The sequence below is a fragment of the Eulemur rufifrons genome, chromosome 15 (genome assembly GCF_041146395.1).
Source record: "Eulemur rufifrons isolate Redbay chromosome 15, OSU_ERuf_1, whole genome shotgun sequence".
NCBI lineage: Eukaryota > Metazoa > Chordata > Mammalia > Primates > Lemuridae > Eulemur > Eulemur rufifrons.
Genome location: NC_090997.1, coordinates 37,962,722 through 37,987,249, shown reverse-complemented (window position 1 = coordinate 37,987,249; position 24,528 = coordinate 37,962,722).

Sequence of the window (24,528 nt, the reverse complement as noted above, 5' to 3'; positions counted from 1 at the left end):
GTTGTGTGTTCATTAGATGAAATATTGTAAGAACCCTAATAAAATGATATTTTTGAAGTTTATAGATAAACATAGAAGCTATTTATATTGCACTGTTAAGAGAAAGGAGAAACACAAAATTAAACTTTCACTGAAATTTTTCTGTCTATATGATTAGTCAGTTGATATTAAATAGCGGGGTAGTAAAATGCCTGATATGCTGTGCTCAGAGTGTGCTTATTGTTATCACACAGAATCCATCTTATTGTTCATACTGATGGTAAATGCAGGAATTCACCTGAGATACAATTTGAAAGTTAGCCTTTCTACCCACAGGGAAGCAAAGTGAATCCCATCCTGCCCCACAGCTGGACCAAGAAAGAAAAACCACCTTCAGTAATAAGCAACTAGGGGTAGGGATTTTCCAACTGATGTAACATTTCTTTAGAAATATAACTGACAAACAAATATCTGCATTTTAAAAGATTTTTTGTATAATTAACAGATTTAAAGACAGATCATTTCTTGCAAATAATAACAAAAACTTTAAAAGAGGCAATCAACATCTCAATGCACACTACAAGGACAAGTGTGGTACACATGGAAGAGCAGGCTGAAAGGAGAGATTTCTCTGTCACATTTAACCAAAAGTTTTCCCCAGCACCTTAATGGGAGGAAATGGGAGATTAATATAAGAATCTCACCATTATTTCATGAAAGTTGTTATGCTTAGGTTAATTATATACTGTTCTCATTCCATCTTGGATATTTATAATTGCAAACAATTTCTCTATCTTCATAAAGAACCAAGTTAAAGGATCTCTGAAAGTGGGTTCTAGATAGGTATCTAGCCCAGATTAGATATTACCTAATAGTAAAATAATTTCTGGGTTTTAATTGGTAAAACCATATAATCAACTCTCTTTTAAAGATGTTGACTTGAACCTGGCTAGTTGTATAGCATAATAAAATTAAAATTATGTAAAATTATATATGAAAAAGGACATAGGCTTTTAAGAAGCAGGGACAAATCTAAAAATAATATCATTTGTGGGATAATGTTTGAGACTGATTTATTGTCCCTTTCATAAGATTTATATTATTGCTGCTTTACTAATATTTACTTATATATTACTGTGTTTCAGGATAAAATAAAAAGAATTTATAACAATATTATCTGTAACATTTTAAAATTTGATTACCATAATAACATCTTATTAATCTTATTAATAACATTTAGTAATCAGGTGACATCATGAATTTTAGAAAATTATTTTTATTTCAATTTAGGGAGTACAAATGTTTTTTTGTTACATGGATAAATTTATAGTGGTGAAGTCAGTGGCTGTCACCAGAATAGTGTACATTGTACCCAATAGATAATTTTTCATGCCTCATCCCTCTCTTCCAGAATTTTAGCAAATCTTTCTGTGCTATGGTTCAATGCCTTTCAGCCAAAGGCCTCAAAAAATACACCTGTAGCTGAACAAGTTGGGTTTATTACTCAATGCAGTGAGGGAGAACATACACCATTAAGAGTCATGGAGCTCATTAGTAAACAGTTAGCAAGTACCTTTATAGGATTTGGAATTTGAAGGTTGAGTAATTTGGGGGCAGATCTAAGGAATTGGGCCTTTGTTCTGGATTGGATAGATCAGGAAGCTGGAATGAATTTATGATTGGGTATTTAAAGAAATTTTATCTACAGGAAGAAAGGGCTAAAGCTATAAATGGTAAAGGAAAAAAAAAACAGTCACTCACATTAACTGAGAGAGGGTGATATCTGATATTTTGTTGGTTGCACAAATAAAAACAACTTGTTTTTGCCTCATTTCATCATAATTTCACATTAAGTTCAATATGACAGCAACATGCACTAGCTGTGAACGTCAGACCAGTTCTCAGATGTCAGGAGTTTCCCTTTTTTTCATTCCTCATTGGCAATGCCATATTCTAAAGCATCACCAGCATGTATATTTTCACAAGCTTCAATGTTTATCTGAGAGCTTTGGCTGAATCTGGTCAGAAGCAAGATCCCTGGAAAATAACCTCTAAAAAATAAATAAGCAAAAGACATTTATTAGCCAATTATTTTCCCAAAGAGCTCCTATTTCATATCCTTAGTCATTTCTGGAAATGATTTTTCCTTCTTGTTCAAGTACTAGAGATATCCTTTGTCTGGGTATCCGCCCTGACTCAGTTTATCCCCAGTTGAGGGGCACAGCCTTATTTGGCCTGGGAGGAGTCAGTTGCTGTGGATTGGGAATATACTGAATGTTCCAACTGGCTGTACCAAGAAGGAAAACACCAGTGAAATAAACCAGAGAGGAACAGGGAAAGGATTGTCACTGCAAAAGTACAGAGCCAAGACCACAAGGAATGAAGGTCAAGTCCCTGTGAGGCCCCAGAGCCCAGAGGTGGGTTGAAACAGGCATAAGAATGAGGTGCATAGGAGTGGGGTTTAAGAAAGGACCCTCATGTGCAGAGCATGCTGCCTCTGGGGAACTGTTTGCTTTTCTCTTGTCAGTTTTGCAGGTGAATATCATCTTCTAAACTTGGTCGTGTCTTCAAATAGTCACCTGATTCAAAATAAGAGAAAAATCTAAAAATACATATCTTAATATATCTAGGAGTAATTTTAACAGAAAACATACAGACTCCATTAAAGATATGTGTGGTTGATGTGTTATTTTCGCAAGATAATTTTCCAAAACCTTAAAAAAAGGACAAAGAATAAAAAGAGAAAAATCTCAAAAACAAAACAGAACTGAAACTATGTATGAAGTGTTTTGGCCGTGGTGTCCAATGTCCGGAAACAAAAGCCTTGATTCCTGGTATTAGGAACTGATGGTCAGGCTTGATCTCTTCCTGCTTGGATCACTCTCAAGGGTCTCTTCCTCATTCTATCCCATCCTCCACTTCACAACTAAGATGACATTTTTGCTAAATAAAAATTGGTGCATGGCATAACTGACGCTCATCAATGACTCCCTAGACTCACTGTCTATGGGAGAGTACTTCCTTAATTGTTTTCTATGGATATTTTTAAGAGATGTAAAAAGACATTCTGTTGTTTTAAGGTTCTTTGGGCAAATAAGGTAGAAAACATTGATTCACTAAGGTTAAAGAGGCTTCTGTACCACAGAATTTTTCAGAGCTGTGATTCAAACACAGAAGTCAGTGTTCATTATATGACCTCTTCCCATGCTACATGTGTACGACCATGGAGGACCTGGTGTGTCAAAAAACACTGTGAGAAATGTCTGCTTAAAGTCTAGACTCATTTTTCTTGCATTTGAGGATGTTCATGATCCAGTCCTTGCCAAGCACATCAATTTCATTGTTCAAACCTGTCTATCCCAGGCATAGCTTTCTGTAATTTCTTCAAGATATCTTATTCACTCTGGCCACTTCCTTTACGCCTCCCATGAATGTCTCCATTTTAATGTCATTCACTTGTTTTGACAGCTGTTGTATTATATACTTGTTCATTCCACCTCTAGCCCCTATCCCAGATGAGTTCCTTAAAGCAAGGCTCCTGTCATGTGATACGACATTTCTATCATACACCTGGCACATAGTAGGTGCTCATTCATTGTTTGATGAGTGAATTCTACTTTAAATAAAGAATTTCTCCATCAAAAAATTCTGCCTTTTGATATCGGCCTTGTTTGCTATTTTTGTATGGACGGTTGTTTTTAGGAAGAGAAAAGGAAATAGTTTTTAAGAAAGTATTTTTCCCTCTCTGTTATATTATAAACCACTAAGTCATAAAGTATTGCAACACTTCATAGCAGTTTCTTTATGAAGGCTTGTAGTTAGTCATTTTGGTTAAAAAATGGCCTCACAGATACTTGTCTGGCATGATAAGAGTTTTGCAAGAGAACAAATAAAATGTTGCCACTAAATATAGCCACAGGGACAAAGTACTATGTATTTCTTTGTTATTGTTTTTCAAGGTTAAACATTAGACTGATGAAAAACATATAGAGCTATGGAATTTTAAGAAGATTTGGAGAGAATTTAGAGGTCATTTGGCACATCACTTTTTTTGGATCCCAGTATCTGTGCTACCATGTGGTTGTACATCTTCTCTTTAGACATGACAGTTCCTTTGGTAGATAATTAAGCCCAATCTCTCTTGTGATAAATCTGACTAGTATGTTAGGTATTTCTATTAATCTGAAAAAGGAAACATATATATACATAGAGTCTCTACTTATAATCCTAGTGTTTCCCTAAAGGACTATAAGGGAAAAAAATCCATTCCTTTGCCATGTAGCAACTCATCAAATAGTTAATTCCACTGCTTCCTCGTGCATATTCTCTAATTTAAAACAATCTAGTAATAGGCAGCCCAAATCTTCAACTCTTCTACGCTGGTCCCCAGTTCAGCAGTCCCTTACTTCTTAATCTTTCTTATCTCAACGATTACATTATTTTGTAACTTTTAAAGAATGGCATGCAGAAATGAATTCTATACTCCATGTGTGATGTATTCAGCATTCAAAAATAATATATTCTAACTAATGTTGCTTTTTGAACAATGACATTACATCATTGACACTTTTAAGATTGGATTACCGTCTAAAACATTTCCAGCCTTCATTTAATGTGTGCAGTTTGCCAGGCCATGTACTACAATGGTCCCCAACCTTTTTGACACCAGGGACCAGTTTTCATGGAAGACAACTTTTTATGCTGTTATCCATTACCCTATACCACCATGGGGAAGGAATGAGAGGATTAAGAAAGGACTTACCGTTAGCCTTTTATTATCTCAATTTACCAATTTCAGACCATTTCTTCAACCTATTAAGCTATTCACACTTTCATAATATTTTCTTCTTTACTGGAAATTAAATGGAAGACTGTGCTAAATTACATATCAACAAAATACTGGGGTATATGTATGGGATGAATTCTGCGAGTTCTAAATCAAGGATGGGAAGAGATTGGACTGCTTTTATTCATAGTACTACATTTAGTATAATGCAATTTGAGAGGTCTGTAGACTATCCTCAGGTTTCATAATTCACTAAAAGGAATCACAGAACTCAGAAAGCATATTATACTCATGATTACAGCTTATTGCAATGAAAGAATACACATTATAATTAGCAAAGGAATCAGCAAAGGGACACATATACGGGAGAAAACAGATGTGAAACTTCCAGTTGTTCTCTCCCAGTGAAGTCACACTGATGGTGCTTGTTTCTCTCACTAATGATGTTTGAAAATATGTATATAGTATTGCTAACCAGGGAAGCTCACCCAGGCCTTGGTATATAGGTTTTTTATGGGATTGGTCACATAGGTGTGGCTGACTGCCCACATATTTGATCTTAGTCTTCAGTCCGTGCAGAAGTCACGCTCATACCATATGGACCAAGGCATCCATCATAAATCACATTGTTAGCACAGGTTATCTGAATGACCCAAAACCCCCAAGTAAACAGATACAATCTTATCAGGCAGGACATTCTAAGGGTTTAGAATTCCTGGATCCTAGGAGCTAGTCAAGTGCCAAAAGATTCTTGGACAGTGTTGATTGTAAAAATTGATTCTGAACTTAGTTTGTAGGGCATTTTGGAGATAATAAATTTGCTTTGTTTAAAACCTGAAATGTAGAGACTATGACAATATCAACCTGAAATAATCAAAAGGATCAGAATCCAGTTTAAAAGAATTTATTAAAGCACACAGCTGAGAATAGCCATTTGGGTCACACAGATGCCAAAGGAATGAGGTCAGTGCTTAGGAGCTCAAAAGTTAAGGTTTTGTTTATGTAGACAGAAAATAAAGAAATTTAACAGGATTACAACATTTTTCATACAAGCCTGGTTTATGAGTTACAGCAATTTGATTAGTTACAACTGTTTTTCTTTTCCTTTACCAATTTAAGAACATGTTTAACATTCCATCTTAGAAAATGTGATAGTCCTGAGGTCTTTGTATAAAAGATGTAAGAGGGAAGTGAATCTATAATGAAGATCAACAGTGAAGAGGGAAGGGGTCTTCTCTGGCACTCTTCAGTCTTTTACAACATTTTACGAAAAACACAGGTAAAGAAAAGGCTAATCTACAATCAGGAACAAAGGTTACAGCCGCTTAGGTTAGAGATACCTGTCACGTGACTCAGATCCCATAATCACATTTCTTTGGGGCTTAAAATAATTTAAAGTTCCAACAGCTTTGATTTTAAATTATTTTTACAATGACAAACTTGGCAAAATTGTGAGATTCTTTGGAAAGAGATTCAAAGCCTTAGGGAGACAAGATTCATGGAGTGAATTTATAATGTGAGATCCAACCATTTATTCTCTAACCATGTTTATTGAGAGGGCTCAGAGGGCCTTCTCATTGCCAATAAATTGAGGTATATATTCATTCTATTCTTTCATTTATTTATTCATACCTATTGAATGCAACCATGAGAGAGAAAATATTCCAACACTTGTGTTTTATCCGTGAGAAAAATAGAAAAAGATCCTTACCACTGTGAAAACTTACATTTCAGTGGTGATGGGGAGTAGGGAAGAGATATACTTCAAAGAAAAATAAACATGATAAATTATATAGTAAATGTATAACATGCCACATGATGATAAGTGCTATCTCAAAAGAAAGAAGGCCAGAATAAGTAGGCTAACCCACTGGTGTGGATGTATTGTATAACCTTACAGTATTGAATATTAAATGTACATTTGTGAGATAAGCACTATAATCCTTGAAAAGAATGACAATATGAAATGTTACCATTGAAATGCATTCTCTGACTTGTTGAAAATAATAAGATATCATAGTGGCAAATGCCAAATGGCACCAAATCACCAAATGGCACTTAATCACCAAAGACAAGAAGGGTAATGTAAAAGGCAGCAGGGCCAAAGAGATCAAGAGGTTTTGAACGAGTCATCATTAGCAGATGGTAGTTATTCATGGGGACACCAGAACTAAAATAAACACACACCCTTTAAGACCCTACCTGATCTGTACCACTAAAATACTCCGGATCCAGCACATAGGGCTTTATTTTTTGTGTTTGTTTTTTTGTTTTCAAATTTTTTATTCTATTTTCATAATGAAACACCATGGCTCCAAGGAGAATTTTTTTTCATACTGTGGCAATCAATGTGCTAAATAGGATAAACCCTAAGAACAAAAAGATTGCCAACTAATTTTTAAATGTTTTCAATAATGAAATTTTTAGTAATGATACTGACATTGATATTGATATTGAGACTACATGTATATACACATACATATATAACAAATTATGTTATTATTAAGAACAAAGTGATTTTTTTCAGTGTGACATAAAATTACGTATAAAACCTTTAACCCTAAATTTGAATTAGAAACATCAGCATGAACTCAATGTATTGACTTTTAGGCATAAGATAAACCTTAATGACAAAAATAACGAAAACATTTTATTTTATTTTTTTCTTTTTCATTTCCTCAGCCCTTTTATTTTATTTTATTTTATTTTCAGCTTATTATGGGTGTACAAAAGTTCAGGTTATATATATTGCCCATGCCCCCCCATCCCCCCAAGTCTGAGCTTCAAGTGTGTCCATTCCCCAGACAGTGGACATCATACTCATCATGTGGGTGTACACCCATCCCCTCCCCCCACCCCCATCCCCCCGAGTCAGAACTTCAAGCATGTCCATTCCCCAGACAGTGCACAATGCACTCATCATGTAGGTATACACCCATCCCCTCCCCCCTCCCCCCACATCTGTCCGATACCCAATTGGTGCTATTCCCAAATGTGCACATAGGTGATGATCAGGGAAACCAATTTGCTAGTGAGTACATGTGGTGCTTATTTTTCCATTCTTGGGATACTTCACTTAATAGAATGGGTTCCAACTCTCTCCAGGAGAAAAAAAGAGATTCTATATCACCGTTATTTCTTATTGAGTTAGAGAGTAATGCACAGTTGACCCTTGAGCAATGTGGGGGTTAGGAGTGCCAACTCCTGCACAGTCAAAAATCTAGACATGACTTTTGACTCCTCAAAACCATAACGACTAATAGCCTACTGTTGACTGGAAGCCTTATCAATAACATACACAGTTGTTTAACACTTTTTTTTTCTTTTTTTGTCACAGAGTCTCACTCTGTTGCTGGGGCTAGAATGCTGTGGTGTCAGCCTAGCTCACAGCAACCTCAAACTCCTGGGCTCAAGCAATTCTTCTGCTTCAGCCTCCCAAGTAGCTGGGACTATAGGCATGTGCCACCACCATGCCCGGCTAATTTTTTTTCTATGTATTTTTTTGTTGTCCAGCTAATTTCTTTCTATTTTTAGTAGAGATGGGGGTCTCGCTCTTGCTCAGGCTGGTCTTGAACTCCTGAGCTCAAACAATCCTCCCACCTTGGCCTTCCAGAGTGTTAGGATTGATTACAGGCATGAGCCACTGCGCCCAGCCTGTTTAACACATTTTTTATGCAACATGTACTATATACTGTATTGTTACAATAAAGTAAGCTAGACAAAAGAAAATGTTATTAAGAAAATCATAAGGAAGAGAAAATATATTTACTATTCATTAAGTGGAAGTGGACCATCATAAAGGTCTTCATCCTGCTTGTCTTCACATTGAGTAGGCTGAGGAAGGAGAATAAAGAAGAGGTATTGGTCTTGCTGTCTCAGAGATATCAGACGCAGAAGAAAATCCATGTACAAGTGGACTCAGGCAGTTCAAACCTGTGGTGTTCAAGAGCCAATCTATTTAACCAAATTCCTGTTACAGGAAGGACATTTAGGTATTTCCAGGTTTGTGCAATTATATATAACATCACTCTGAACCACTTTATTCTTGAATCTTTGCAAAGAATTTCCATGATTCCCCTAAGAAAACATTTTAAGTAGTGGTATTACTAGGTTCAAAAGAATTCACATTATAATACATGTTGTCAACACTGTCCTCAGTTTACTCTTTCTTCAGCATTGTAGGAAACTGGTAGTTTTTAAATATTTTACCAACACTAGGTTTTATTATTCTTTATATTCATTGACAATATAAAAGAGAAAATAAATTTTCTTGTTGTTAATTTGTGACTACTAAGGGGTTGAACACATCTGATTTTCATCTGCTTTTTTAGTTCTTTGTAGAATTGCCTGTTCAACATTTTTCTATTTGGTAATCTTTTTTTCAACTGATTTTTAATTTTTTTTCATGTTTTAAGAATATCAGTCTTATTTTGACATATATTACATACATTTTCACAGTTTGAATTAATACTTTGTCTCTTAACTGTATGCACAAAATTATTTTTTCTAATTTAATCTTTAGATTAAATCTGTTACAGTTTCTGCCTGTGAAGGTAAAGGAGAATGGGTCATATCTCATACAATTCATATAGGAGATGGAGTTTTTGTGTGTGCTTTATTTATTTTTCACATTCTGAATTAGTTAAGAGCAAGGAAGAAGATGAAAGATCAGACATCATGACTTCAGATGGCTAAGTCTGGAAGGACCACCCTATAATTTCTTACACACAGTAAACAGTACAAAAATATATGATGACTAGCAGGTGGATGAATGGTGGATAGATGAATAAATATGGATGAATGAATACTGGGAACTGATCCAGGAGCTATGGACAACAATCTAATCTCCAGCTATAGTTATAACAATGGAATTTAATAAACATGTCACTAGAATGTGAGAAAGACCGCAGGGGAATCTATGCAAACTGTTCATTAATAACTTCCAGAAATGTATATATCCATCATCATTCAAGGATAAGTAAACAGGTAGAAAACATTTTCTGTAACACAAGTGACTGAGATTTGAATCTGAACCATTGATATCACACCCATTAGTCTATAAACATGCTTTAAGAATTCAATCTTCAAAATTTTCTTGCATGACCTCTCTTTCATCTCCCTTAAATGGACAAAATTCTCAAAAGAGATGCCATTAGCAATAACTGCATTTTGTATCCACTCAGTCAAATATATGATCACTTCCTAAGTAAACTACTTATATTCAAATTCTGTCTCTGTGTCTGCTTCTGAGTAACCAAACTAAATGTGTTCCCAAGATTTTCTCCATCTTAGTAAATGACATAGCCTTTCATCTACTGCTCAATCTGTAAATATAGAAATAAACCTTGATTTCCTCCTTTCACTTCCTATCCCCCTCTGTGTGTAACTCCAAACGCATTTATATTAAATCCATCTACTTTGCTTTAACACAAATGTCAATACCCTAGCCCAGGTCACCAGGCCATATTGCCTGAATTAGTGCAAGAGCCTCCTAAAACATTGTCCTACTTCTACTCTTACCCTTCTCCAAAGTATTCTCCACAAAGGAGCCAGAATTATTTTTATAAAAACGTTAATTAGATTATAATGGCACATGATAGCTTTAGATATTTAAGTTTTCTATTTTACAGGAAGTAAAATCCAAACTTCTTCGTCTAGCCTTTAAGACCCCATACGGTTCCCCGCAGGCTGGCGGGTAAACGTGCTAATAAAGTCCGCGTCTGTGCAAAAAAAAAAAAAAAAAAAAAAACACCCCATATGATCTCTCCCTGCTTATGACTCTGCATTCAGACACACTGTTCCGTTTTCAGTTCTTGTCAAATATAAACATTTGTTTCCATCTGAAAATCTGAGCACATTCAGTTCCTTCTGCCTAGAATATTCTCCCTTCTCCTAGTCACAGTTTAAATGGTACCTGCTCAAAGGAGCTTTCCCTTCCAGTCTAAGTGGCCCTCTTCCCCAACTTGCTAATTTTGATTGCAATATTCTATGCATTTCCTTCATTAAGATTTGCTTCATTTAGATATGTATATATTTTTATAAAGTTCATTGACTGTCAATAACAGTTCCCCTGCCCTGGAATGTAGTCTCCAAGGACAAAGACTGTATCTACTTCACATAGTATTACATAACCAACCTAGCATAGAGTCTGGCACATAGCAAGCCTTTAATAAAATTTGTTAAATAAATGAGAGAATATACTAAAGAATGAAGTCTTAGGAGAAACATAACCTTATATAATTTCCTATAAATTCATCAAAAAAATTTTAGTTAGCTTGGTATCCTCAATAGAGACAATCAATAAAAACCTTAAATAAGAGTAGGCTGAGATGAAAAGGTAACAAAATATAATGCAAAATTCAGATGTTAAATATTTTACTATTTTGCAAATTATTACAATAATACATGTTTGTTGTAACAAGTCAGGAAATTCATTATAAAGTATCATGAAAGCAAAATTAATTACTCCCTCAAACCATACCCATTTCATTAATTCCCACCACTCCATAATAACTGATGTTCATAGCCACTTATATAATTTTCTGACCTTTCTTTTACTTTATATATATTACAAACACATTTAAGAAATACGTGTGTCTATTGTTTTTACCAAAATAGAACTATACTATACATATTATTCTTCAACTTTCTTTTCAAATTTTGAAAATATACCATGAAATTCACCAGATTTAGATTATTGTATTTTTTCTACTTGCTAAAATCATGTGTGATATATAACATATTATATATTTATATATATAACTATTTTAATAAGTGGGAGTATATCATTTCATAATAGAATTATTTTGGTAGCAATATTTTCAACTTGCTTTACCCCTCCACTTCCTCTAAAAATCTCTTGTGGCACCCACCCTCCCCTCTCAAAACATGTAATCCACATTAAGAACTTATAGTACTTTTCTCCTCATTTAACATTTAACATCAACATAAATACACATATGCATACATTTATATTCAAGAGACACAAGTGTGTTGTTTTTATTTTATTTTTAATGGGATCATGTTACATATTCTTCTCTAAATTTTACTTTGATCACTTACTAGTACTGCCTGGAATATCAGGCAAATGTCCAATTCATTTTACTAATGGCTATAACTTTCCAAGAGTAAAAGATATCTTATTGACTCCATTCTCTCCTTAATGTTCATTGACTTTATTTTCAGTTTCTTCTATACTTTGAGTACTAAAATAAACACCCTGATAAACATATCTTATTTATTGCTGGGTTTATTTCTATGGGACATGTTTCCAGTATTAAAATTGCTAGGTGATATGGATATTTTTTTTTATTTCGATGGATGTAGTCAGACTACTTTTTCAAAATGTAGTGACAAATTACATTTTCATAGAAATATACATGTATTTCCCCTTCCCTAGCAGCAATAGGTGGTATTTCCATTTAACTTTTGGCAATCTGATGGGTGTAATGAGATCTCTCAATGTTACTTCAGCTTACATTTTTATTACCACCAGTGAACTTGAGTATCTTTGTGCTCGTTGGTCAGCTGGATTTGCTCTCCTGTGAATTGTTTATTTAGATCTTTTGCTCAACTTTCTATTAGGTTTCTGATGAATTTGTGGTTAATATGGGCCTTTAATACATAAAGAAATTGAAAATATTTTAAATAATACTATTATTTATCTATTTGGCTATATTTATACATATGTTTCTACACAATTGCTTTAATTTTTACATAGTCAAACAGACTATTTTCTTTTCTATTTCAGTATTTTTTGTTTTGATTAAGAAGTTTTCACCTATTATTAGAAGATACATTTTTATCTTTTACATACTGTTTTGTTTTCATGTTAAATTTTTAATCCACTAGGGATATATTTGTTTATTTGATGAGAGAAATTTTCAACTTTATTTAATACTTGGCATTTATTCATTATTTTTTTACAATAATTTGAACTACTATTTTGTTTATGTATTACATTTTCACTGTGATCTCTTTCATATTGTTCTGTTCCACTGGCCTGATTATTTATGAATTTATTATTTATTGATTTGAATGCATTGCATCATATCTTTTTAATATAAGTCCTCTTTTTCTTGTTATATGTTTTTCTATATCTGGCTATTTACTCCTTTATATTAATTAATTAACTGATTAATTAATAATTTTGAGTTAATTCAATTCTACTCCTTCCTTAAAAATATTGAGGTTATTATTGTAATTTAATTTAATCCATATGTTAGTTTTAGATAGTAACAGATTACTACATTTTAAAATAGTAATTATTTGTTACATTAGTGCTTTAGATAAAGTATAACATTTTGTCAGATCTTCATTATTAAAATATTAAAAGAAAAACTTAGTAAATTGGTTCTTTATTTTGACAACCTAAGAAACAAAGGTGTTGACATTGTAACCATGTTGAAAAAGAACCTATGAATGGGGAAGTACAGAGAAACTAGGAAATACTGGTTTCCTTTTCCAGGGAAATATCAAATAATTATTGCTATATATTTTTCTTTCTACAAGTGAAAAAGCTCTATATTAAATAGATATTTATGGCTATGTTAACTGACCTTTAAGTAAATAGTGATCAAAATTGGGTATCTACAATTGATTTTTTAAGTCAAAGCAAGGACAACTATCCCTAATTCTTTGAGATTTTTTCTTATATTTTGATGCAGTACTGTCAGCCCACAGTATTTGAAGGTTTTGCATTCATAGATTTAAAATATTTTGAAAAATTTTTAAAAATTACATATGTACTGAACACATACAGACCTTTTTTTCTTACCATTATTCCCCAAACAATACAGTATAAATATTTACATAGTGTTTATTTTCTATTAAATATTATAATCAATCCAAAGATGATATAAAGTATATGGGAGGATGTGCACAGGTTATATGCAAGTATTAAGCCATTTTATACAAGGTACTTTAGTATCCACAGATCTTGGAATCATCCTGCACAGAGACTGAGGGGCAACTGTACTTAGAGTTGTCTTTTTCATGTTTGCTTTTTCATTTGGATTATCTTTATAGTGATAAAACTTAAATAAGATTCGTTATATCTACTTCCTCTTCTAACTGATGAATATGATTTATTTATCTTAGGAATCATATTTTCTTGCTTTTATTTTCTCTTTTCAGTGAAGAATTTTTTTACATAAAGGGAGCACTACATTAGTTGGTTTATCATATTCCGTAAGCTTGCCTCTGCTAGTACCAATTTAGGTAGCATGTTCAGATCCTATTTTGAAGTTTGGAGCAATATTCAATACTCTACTCGTTTTTATCATAAATAAAAAGGGAAAGTAAAATTAAAGTTATAACTCTTCTAAGTTTATTCGTTTTAGTTGTTTCATTTCTTACAACTCTAGTAACAAATTTGAAGTTAGCTTTCCATTTTCTGTTTCCAGATTTTTTTTTTCTTTTTTCAGAATACTTCGTTCCCTATCAGCTTTCAAGCTCTTCTTCCCTTTTTGTACTTTGAAATGTTTTTTTGCCCAGGTATCTGTTCTGGGCACAATTTTTGTCTCATTCCAAGCTGCTTCTTTAACAATCTCATACACTCTGTTATCTCTGATTTCTTGAGTCTTCAGTCAACATGTCAGGTTTCAATCTCTGGAATGAAGTTCAGATTTTAATACCAGATTCACTAGTTCACAACTCCCTGAATGGATCAATCACCTAATTTATAATGTGAATAAAACCATCATATACCTCACAAATAAATCCCTATTCTTATGTTCTAAAATGATACCACCATTCTCCTGGTTGTTCAAGCTAGAAACCTGAGTGTCATCCATACTATTTATTTTTCTTCTACTCCAATTTCCAAGAAATTATATGTCTTGCCCAATTTGCCTTCTATTCTTTTATTCTCAAATCTGTCCAGCTATTCTGCCATCACAGTAACTGCCTTGGTGAAAATAAATATAATCTCTGATGTCAGTGATTACAGTGACATTCAAATTGATCTGGTCCCTCTGATCTATTGCCTATACTCTAATTATGTCATTCCCAGCTTAAAACCTATGCATGATTCTACATTGCAGTTAAAATATAGTAACCCCATTATCAGGCTTACAATTTTTTTCAGGATGCTCTCTCAGCTCTTGAATATCTTCTCCTTGCTGTACCTAGCCTTGCACATCTTGACAAGCCAGACTGAACTACTTTAAAATTTCCAAACATGCCATGTTTTTTCTCACTTTCAAACTTGTTTACATGCTTATTTACTCTTAGAATGGTTTTCTTTGGTCCCAGTTTGCACTTTCTTCAATTTTATTTGTTGTTAAGATATTAATTTTTCCAAACCTACCATAAATCCTCCTCCTTAATTCAGCTTGCCTGGATTTTATCCAAAGTCTACCATTTAGTAGCCATGGCAAATTAACCTCTCTGTCCTCTGATTTCTCATCTGTAACATATGGGAAGGCGTCTTTTAGGGTTGTTTCATGGATTAATTTATATATATAATGCATATAAATAACTTAGTACAGAACTAAGAATTCAGTAAATGTTAGTCATTTTATTATTTTAATAAACATAATTACTTCTTTTGTACTTAATCTTGAAAGAGATTCTGATTTTTAATTTATGATTATATGCCTTCCGTGTAAGACCAGGAGTTAAAAAATGATTGTGTATATGAATGAAAGAAGGAATATGGAATGACTAAGGAAAAAAAGCCAGAAAAGTCTCTTCATTTTGCTGCTTTTAGTTTTTACCATGAAAACTCCTAGATTATGTAATTGATAAAAATTGAAGATGAATCTTGATCCAGGTTTGGGATTAAAAATATTTTTCATACTTCTCTGCTTCTGACCTTTGATAGTTGGGATTTTATTTATTTATTTGTTTATTTGTCTATTTATCTATTTATGTATTTATAGACAGAGTCTCTCTCTGTCCCTCGGGCTCAAGTGCAGAGATGTGATCATAGCTCACTGCAATCTCAAACTCCTGGACTCAAGCAATCTTCCTGCCTCAGCCTCTCAAGTAGCTAGGACTACAGGTGTGCACCACCAGGCCCAGTTAATTTTTTGACTTTTCTTGTAGAGACAGGGGTCTTAATATGTTGCTTAGGGTGACCTCAAACTTCAGGACTCAAGTGATCCTCCTGCTTTGGCCTCCCAAAGTTCTAGGATTACAGGTGTAAGCCACCACATCTCCCAGGTATTACCTTTAAATTCTACATTCTAGTTTTATGTCTTAGAAAATTATAAATATTCTGAAAATCATCTCTCTGTTAGAGTATTGTGAATCATTTAACTCATAAATACCTTAGTTTCTTCCTTAGCAGCAAACAACTTGCCCATTCACAGATATTGAGGTACATTCAGCAAAATGCACTAGGGTAGAGATTTTTCATCCATAGTCTAGGTCCCCTAGAAGTTCCTAAAATCTCCTGAAGTTTTGTCTTCTTACTGGGTATGCAGCTCTGCACAGAAAAGAGCTATTGCTTTCACAGCATATTCAAAGGCATTTGTTTATTTATTTTTTATTTCAGAATATTATGGGAGTACAAACATTTTGGTTACAAGTAATGCCTTTGCCTCACCCAAGCCAGGGCTAGAGGCATGCCCTTCCCGTGTACAGTGCACTCTGCCTTCATTAGTTGTGAGTTTACCCACCCCAACCCCCACACCTGACCGACACTCGGTGAATATTACTACCACATGAGCACCTTAGTGTTGATCAGTTAGTACCAATTTGATGGTGAGTACATGTGGTGCTTATTTTTCCATTCTTTTGATACCTCATTTCGAGGATGGGCTCAAGTTCTATCCAGGATAATATAAGAGATGCTAGATCACCATTGTTTTTTTGTAGTTGAGTAGTATTCCATAATATACATATACCACATTTTATTAATCCACTCATGTATGGATGGGCACTTGGGTTGAAAACACACAAAGGCTTTTCGAATTAAGAACCAGCATATTAGAGGCATTAGTGACTTAGAGTTCAGGGAATGACTATTCCCTCTGCTAGCCATTTCCTTAATAGGCATAGAGATTTGTTGTTGTTTTGTTTTTAAATTCTTAATGATTGAAATATTTGTGTTTGCAATCCTGGTAAACACAATTCCCAAAATTCTAGATGTAAAAATGAAGGACAATTTGGTGAATTTTAAAACCAAAGGATGCAATAACGGGAGAATTTACACTTCAAGAACTGAGGATGATTTGACTGGAGAGAAAAGTGAGAATAGTGATAATCAGATCAGTAAGATAAAGGAAAAGAAAATACCAATTTTAAAAATAACAACTGGAAATAAATACAACTGGAAATGAAAAATAAAACACTTAAAATTAAATGTTCAATAGATGAGTTAAAGAGCAAATTAGTCTCAGATGAAAAGGTACCAATGAACTGGAACATATATCTGAGATCACTCTAAAGTGATCTCAGATCAAAGCCATAAAGAGTGGAATCAGGATATAATAAATAGAAACATATAGATGGTAGAATAAAATGTTCAACTTAAGACGGATAAAGTAGAAGAAATGAGGGAGAGAAAGTGAATGAGCATTTTCCAGAATTAATGAAAGACTTTTGTATTCAAAATGAAGAAACACATGCAATGTGAAGAATGTTGAATAAGGAGAAATCCGCAGCTATACACACTGTAGTGAAAATGTACAACACACACATACACACAGAAAATCTGAGAGAAGGCAACTAAATGTATTAGGCAGTTCCTGCTTTTATATCAGATGTGTGTGTGTGTGTGTGTGTGTGTGTGTGAGACAGAGAGAAAGAGAGAGAATGTGTTTGCGTGTTCACTTGTTGTGTTTTTGTGTATATCTATGCTTGTGTCTGTGCCCGTCCCTTCACTGGCCATAAGCTGGAGATTGGAAATTTAACACAGGTTGAAAAAGCACAATTTTAGAACAAACCATAGACAGTACCCACAATTTACCACACTATGTTTCACAGAGAACTTTTCATTTAAAAATCTCAGACATTATGTATTTGCTTTTAGGTATTTTCAAAAGCATATTTAGTTTTCAGCAATTTGTATTATCTTAGAACCTCAGTGGAATATATTGACTCAGATGACTTAGATATATTACTTTTGTAAAACACAAATAAATTATTTGGTATGTTTTGCTTATGAGTTATTTAATTATAAGTTAGTGAGCACACTAATTTAATCTCCTGAAACTCATCAAATTATTTTGTCATTATAAAGGGGGTTTTATAGTCTATTAAACAGTAATTCTTCAATAGCAAAAAAATATGTAATCTACTCATCATATATGTTAAAAGCTTCACTAATTTTGCAAAGTATTCTTGGAAATAAAATTAAGATTCTATGAGTACTTTCAGCCCCCCAAAATATAAATGTTAAAACATAAAAGTGAGTCCAAAATGGTAGGGTGGGGATCTCCATGTACTCTCTCCCCAAGGAAACAACCATATCTGGTAAGAAAAAAATATTATGTATATACCAGTCATCCCTTGGTATCCACAGGGGATTGGTTCCAGGACCTCCCTCAAATACTAAAATCCATGGATGTTCAAGTTCCTTCTGGAAAATACTTCTGGGGTTCAAGACCAACATGGGCAACATAACAAGATTCTGTCTCAAAAAAAAAAAAAAAAAAATAGCCAGGTGTGGTGATATGTTCTTGTAGTTCCAGCTACTGGTGAGGCAGGAAAATCGCTTGAGCCCAGGAGTTGGGGCTGCAGTGAGCTGTGATAACACCACTGCACTCCAGTCTAGGTGACAGAGTGAGCCTGTGTCTAAAAAAGTAAATAAATAAATAAAAATGGTGTTGTATTTCTGATAACCTATGCACATCCTCTCGTATACGTTTAATCATCTCTAGATTACATATAATACCAAATAACAACGTAAATGCTATGTAAATAGTTGTTATACTGTATAGTTCAGGAAATATGTAAGTCTGTTCATATTCAGTAGAGATGCAATTTTACTGTTTCAGATATTTTTGATCTATAGTTGGTTGAATTCATGGATTAGGAACCCACAGATACAGAGGGTGGACTGTGTATGTGTGTGTGTGTGTGTGTGTGTGTGTGTGTAGTGAGAATCTGTGGCATCAAGCTCAGCATGATGGAAGCTCTACTCAGAGTGGATGTGGCCAAGAAGATGGGGTTCCCTCTCTCTTCAGCTCTCAAAGGATACAGTATCTACCTAGAAGGGGGAGGCCACTAGAATTTCTTATTCTCTACTTCCCTCACAAGCTTCATGTTGCAGAAGATTTATTCCATACAACAGGAATGAAGATGTCTAATCTGGGGTTCTTTTCCTCTGCCAAACCCTGTTCATAGAGGAAAAACTTTAACCCAAGTGTGATAGTCCAAGAATATGGGGTCCTCAATAGACTTCATGCCAGTGCTCTTATGGGGCAGTTTCCAGCCTGGGAGACACAGCACAGAAAAACAAAGGCCCCTCCCAGCACTCTTCCCATAAGGCAGAGATGTCACATGAGAGAAGTGAGCCATTGTCTTTGCCTTCAGCTCCTGAGCAGTGGCACAGAGATTTTGCCCAGGAATAGAGGCATAAAAACATAAAACAGAGTGCTGTCCCATACAAAGAAAGAGCTCTGAAGCTCTCCTCAAGGAAATTAACTTTACTTCAGACAGTGTGTGAGGAAGGTTAAACCTAAGGTTACCCTTGATAACAACAACATTTTGGTGATAAGGAATTATGTCATTCATAGCTCTGTGATACCAACAAGCTAAACTGTAGACCAACCACAAGTTTGCCAGAGAATCAGGGAAGGAAACGAGTAAGAAGATTCCTCCTGGGTTTGGAACAAACCTCAAATACTAGTGTCATGCAAAAGAGCCCAAATTTAATTGGGTCAGATATAGAATGATTTATACCCATAGCACTGTGGAAAACAATAGAGAAATTGGCCAAAAAGCAGTGGCGGCTAACAGCTGGATGCGATAATCACCTAGGCAGACAGTTTAACAGGGGAATCAGGGAAGAGACAAAGAGGGCCCTCCTAGAACCACTGCCATGCCAGAGTGACTGTGTGTGAGGAGCAACAGCAGAGGCTGCACACTGCAAAGGAAATAGACTTCAATAAAACATTCCAGCCAAGTCACCACACAAACAAACAAGCAAACAAATCCCAGAGAGGAGGTGGTGCAAGGAAAATCAGTATCCAGAGTTACTATATTACCTAAAATGTTCAGTTTTTAGCAAAAAATTAAGACCCATGCAAAGAAACAGAAAGGTGCATCTCATACACAGAAAAGAAAAGCAAGCAATAAAAACTGCTTTTTTTGAAAATATATATCTAAGTCCATATTTGGATTGCAAGTACCAAAGTAAAAGCAAACACATACACACGCAGAAACACATACACACATGCATACACATGAATCACCCCAGTCATTTATGGTCACATACCTTGACAATAATTTTGATAATCAGAATACTTGAGTTAAATTACCTTATTTTCTTCCTATCCATAAAGAAACATAGAAATGTAACGCACTCAGAATGCTGACTAAGCAAGCATGGGTGTAAATTGTGAGTAAAATATGAATACTGATCTTTTTGTAGTAGTTTGGCTCTCATCAAGATGAGGCTTGTTTTAGGAGCACAATAAATACATACTGTGTAAGACTTTGGTACCAGTGGCGTTGGGTTCTGAATTCAGAAAAGATTTTGCAAATAGAAATAATAAACTTTTCACAGAAAAATGCCAGGGAAGCAGGGACAACAGTGTTAAAGCATTTTTCTTAATGATTCTTCCTATTAGCCTAAATAGTGAGAAGACCCAGATGTTAGATATACTTGACAGACTCTGAGTAGCTATTACAAATATGTTCAAGAAACTAAAAGTATACTGAAAGAAAAAAGGAAGGTATGATGACAATGTCTCAAAATAGAGAATATTAATAAAAAGATAGAAATTATTAAAGACATAACCAATAGGAAACTCTAGAAAAGAAAAGAAAAAGTGACATGAAAAAAATTTCCCTCTTTTTCTCTCCGACTGCTATATTGCACAAAGAGAATTAAAATATGATTGAATTCACCTTTGAATATACACACTGTTCAACAATTAGCAATAGTTGTTTAATGAACTCTAAATTTCTTTCTAAATTTGTTCAATTATTTATTCAACTCAAACTATAGTCTGGAGAGTTAACCCAAGCACTACATATATATTTTAATATTGCATACATGTATATTTATGGTAATTAAAATACCGTGTTCATTTTTCCTTAACTAGAAAGAGCAAAAGTCAAACAAGTCAGATGTGTAAGTAGGGTATATTGAACGTGGATAATAGGGTATAGAGCCTGCATTCATTCTTCTACAAAATAGCTTTTTCAGTACTTCAGTGTTCTGCTATCTTCTACATATCCTACTGAGAGAATTGTTTCTATTCCCCTTCTCACACTGAAAATTGAAAAATTGAAAACCTGAGGTTAATAAGTTGTATTTTAGTTGATCAGTGTTAATGTTAGTGATCAGAAATTTTTGCCATACACATTATATTTTGAGTGCTTTGTTTTAGTAACAAACAATATGCATTTACATTTTAGAAACCAAATTAATAAATTTGTCATTGGCTTTGCTGTTCACATTAACTAGATTAAACAATATTTCTAGATAAAAGTTAATTTTGTGTATTAAATGTTTCCAAATTTCCAGAAATTTTTGAAAACTTTTAAATTATTTTTAATTGTACACATTTATGGGGTACAGTGTGATATTTCTATGTATGTATACAATATGTAATAATCAAATCAGAGTAATTAGCACATCCATCCCCTCAGACATTTATCATTTCTTTGTCTGGGGAGCAATCAGAATCCTCTCATCTATTTTTAAGTGTACAATAAATTATTAATTATAGTCACCCTACAGTACTATAGCTCCAACTTATTCCTTCTACCTAGCTATAATTCTGTATTCATTAACAAACTTCTTTTTATCCCCCTCCCCTCTACATTTCCCAGCCTGTAGTAGCCATTATTCTATTCTCTACTTCGTGAAATCGACCTTTTTTGCTTCTGTATGTGAGTGAGAACATTCAGTGCTTATCTTTCTGTGCCTAACTTATTTCACTTAACATAATGTCCCCCAGAATCATCCATGTTGCTGTGAATGACAGGGTTTCATTCTTTTTTATGGCTGAATAGTCTTTCATTGTATGTATATATAACATATTTTCTTTAACCATTCATCTTTTGATGGGCACTCAGGCTGATTCCATATATTAGCTATTGTGAATAGTGCCACAATAAACATGGGAGGGCAGGTATCTCTTCTACATACGATTTTCTTTCCTTTGGCTGTATACCCAGTAGTTGGATTTCTGGATCATATGGTAGTTCTATTTTTATTTTTTTGAGGAAACTCTGTACTCTTTTCTATAATGGCTGTACTAATTCATATTTCCACCAGTAGTGCACAAGGGTTCCCATTCCTACACATCCTTACTATCATTTCTTATTTTTTGCCTTTTGATAATAACCACAGAATTTCTATTTAATGTGAATATGTAGAATATGATACACTAACATTTATTACTTTTATTATCTCATTGGTGTAGCAGACTTTGTCAGAGCAGCTTAAAGTTTTTAAGAAAATCATTAAACTTTCAAATATATATTTAACACCTCAGAATGTAATGGGCAGTAAATTGTGCCTGTTTCTTCTATGAACAGATCTGACGCGAAAAAATATGCAGTGATGAATGTGATTATGCTCACAGAATTCTTCTGCAAATGAAAAAACAGAATTAACAGATTCTTACTTTTTGGTCTCTGTCAGGTGAAGTGGAGACAGTGAAACTTTATTTTAATTATATTTACATCCACTTGTTCCTTCACATTTTAAAGAACTTTTTCATGTGATTATTCTAGTCATTTTGGGGTGATTGGCATCTCTGTTCTTTTTAAATCTGGTAAATGATATATACTTAGAGATGTATCATGCCACATTTAAATTTATTCAAAGCATTGACCCATTTTGTACTGGTTCTTTTATTCATGCCTAAAAAATAATGAAATTATTATTATTTTTATTTTAGGAGTTAAGCACATTGACTCTGAAGCCAGATTGCTTGGTTTCAAATTGTGACTCTATTCCTTATGCTCCATACCTCAGTCTCTTCATCTTTAAAATGGAGATAATAGTAGTCCTTATCACATAGATTGTTATGAGATTAAACATATTAAATGTGTTAATATTTAAAGTGTTTTAATTACTAGTGCATTGTTTGCATTTAAAACACATATTCATGATAATTGTCAAGTATAAATTAAAGTTTAATATCAGAGTAATTTAAATGATATATATTAATATGACAATATACTGACCTCCAAAAAGAATGACACAGGCATATACATATGTGTATATGCACACATATATGATGCTGACAATGAATCTTGTGGTTGAAAGACATCTTTCTTTTTGATATAAATATTCTGTAACAATTTCTTGTCCCATCATAGAGACAAGCTATGCTTGATAAATCACAATTTCTCATTTTTTGAAAACAACTTTCAAAACAATTTTGAAACATTTGGGCTCATATTTATTATGTCAGGTTATAAAACATGTAAAATATGGAGTTAAATTATTTATATAGTAAAAAACAGTATTTTGGGTTGACATATACTATCACAACAAATACAAATGTAAAGATAGTGAAACCTGGCTGTTCACTGACAGAGATTCCAAAGACTCACAGGGAAATGTCTTCCTAGCTTTTCCCCATGAACACACTCACACAAATAAGGAATGAGCATGATCCCAACACCATTTGGAAAGGAGGCTGAGCCAGGATTGGAGCATTCACCAGATACATTGTACTTGAATATATATTGTTACATTTTGTATTATTTTTGTATATGCATTAAAGAATAAAACACAGGTTAGTCACCATTTTATTGAGCACCTACTATGTACTAGTATAATGCTAAGTAATTACTATACATTATCTTTTATTTTTATTTTTTTACTTGTAATTTGATCTTTATTTCCTTTCTTCTACATATTTTGGGTTTAATTTTCTCTTTTTTTCTTTTTTATTATTTCAGAATACAACAGGGATACAAATTCATGTTTTGGCTATGTGAATTTCTTTTGCACAGCTTGAGTCAAAGAATCACCCTGATAGTGTACATTGTACATGTTAGGTGTGATTTCACCCATTCCCTTCTCCCCGCCTTCCCACTTGATTACTGTTGAGTTTTAATTCCATATGTGCTCATGAGTGCTGATTGGTTAGTTCCAATTTAATAGTGAGTATATATGGGGTTTGTTTTTCCATTCTTGTACTGCTTCACTTAGGAGAATGGTCTCTAGTTCCATCCAGGCTGTTACAAAAGGTATTAATTCATCATTTTTTCTTATGGCTGAGTAGTACTCTATGGTATACATATAACCACATTTTATTAATGGACTCATGAATTGATAGGCACTTGGGTTGATTCCATACCTTTGTGATTGTGAATTATGTTGCAATAAACGTTTGGGTGCAAGAGTCTTTTTGGTAAAATGGCTTTTTTTTCCCACTGGTTAAATATCCAGTAATGGGATTGCTGGAGCAAATGATAGGTCTACTTTTAGTTCTTTCAACACTCATGTGTACATATGGTATTAAAACTCAATGGAAATCAAGTAGGTGGGAGGGAGGAGGAGACATGTAAAATCACAACTAACGAGTACAATGCACACTATCTGATGATGGGCACACTTATGACTTTGACTCAAACTCTACAAAAGCAATTCATGTAGCCAAAACATTTGTACCTCAGTA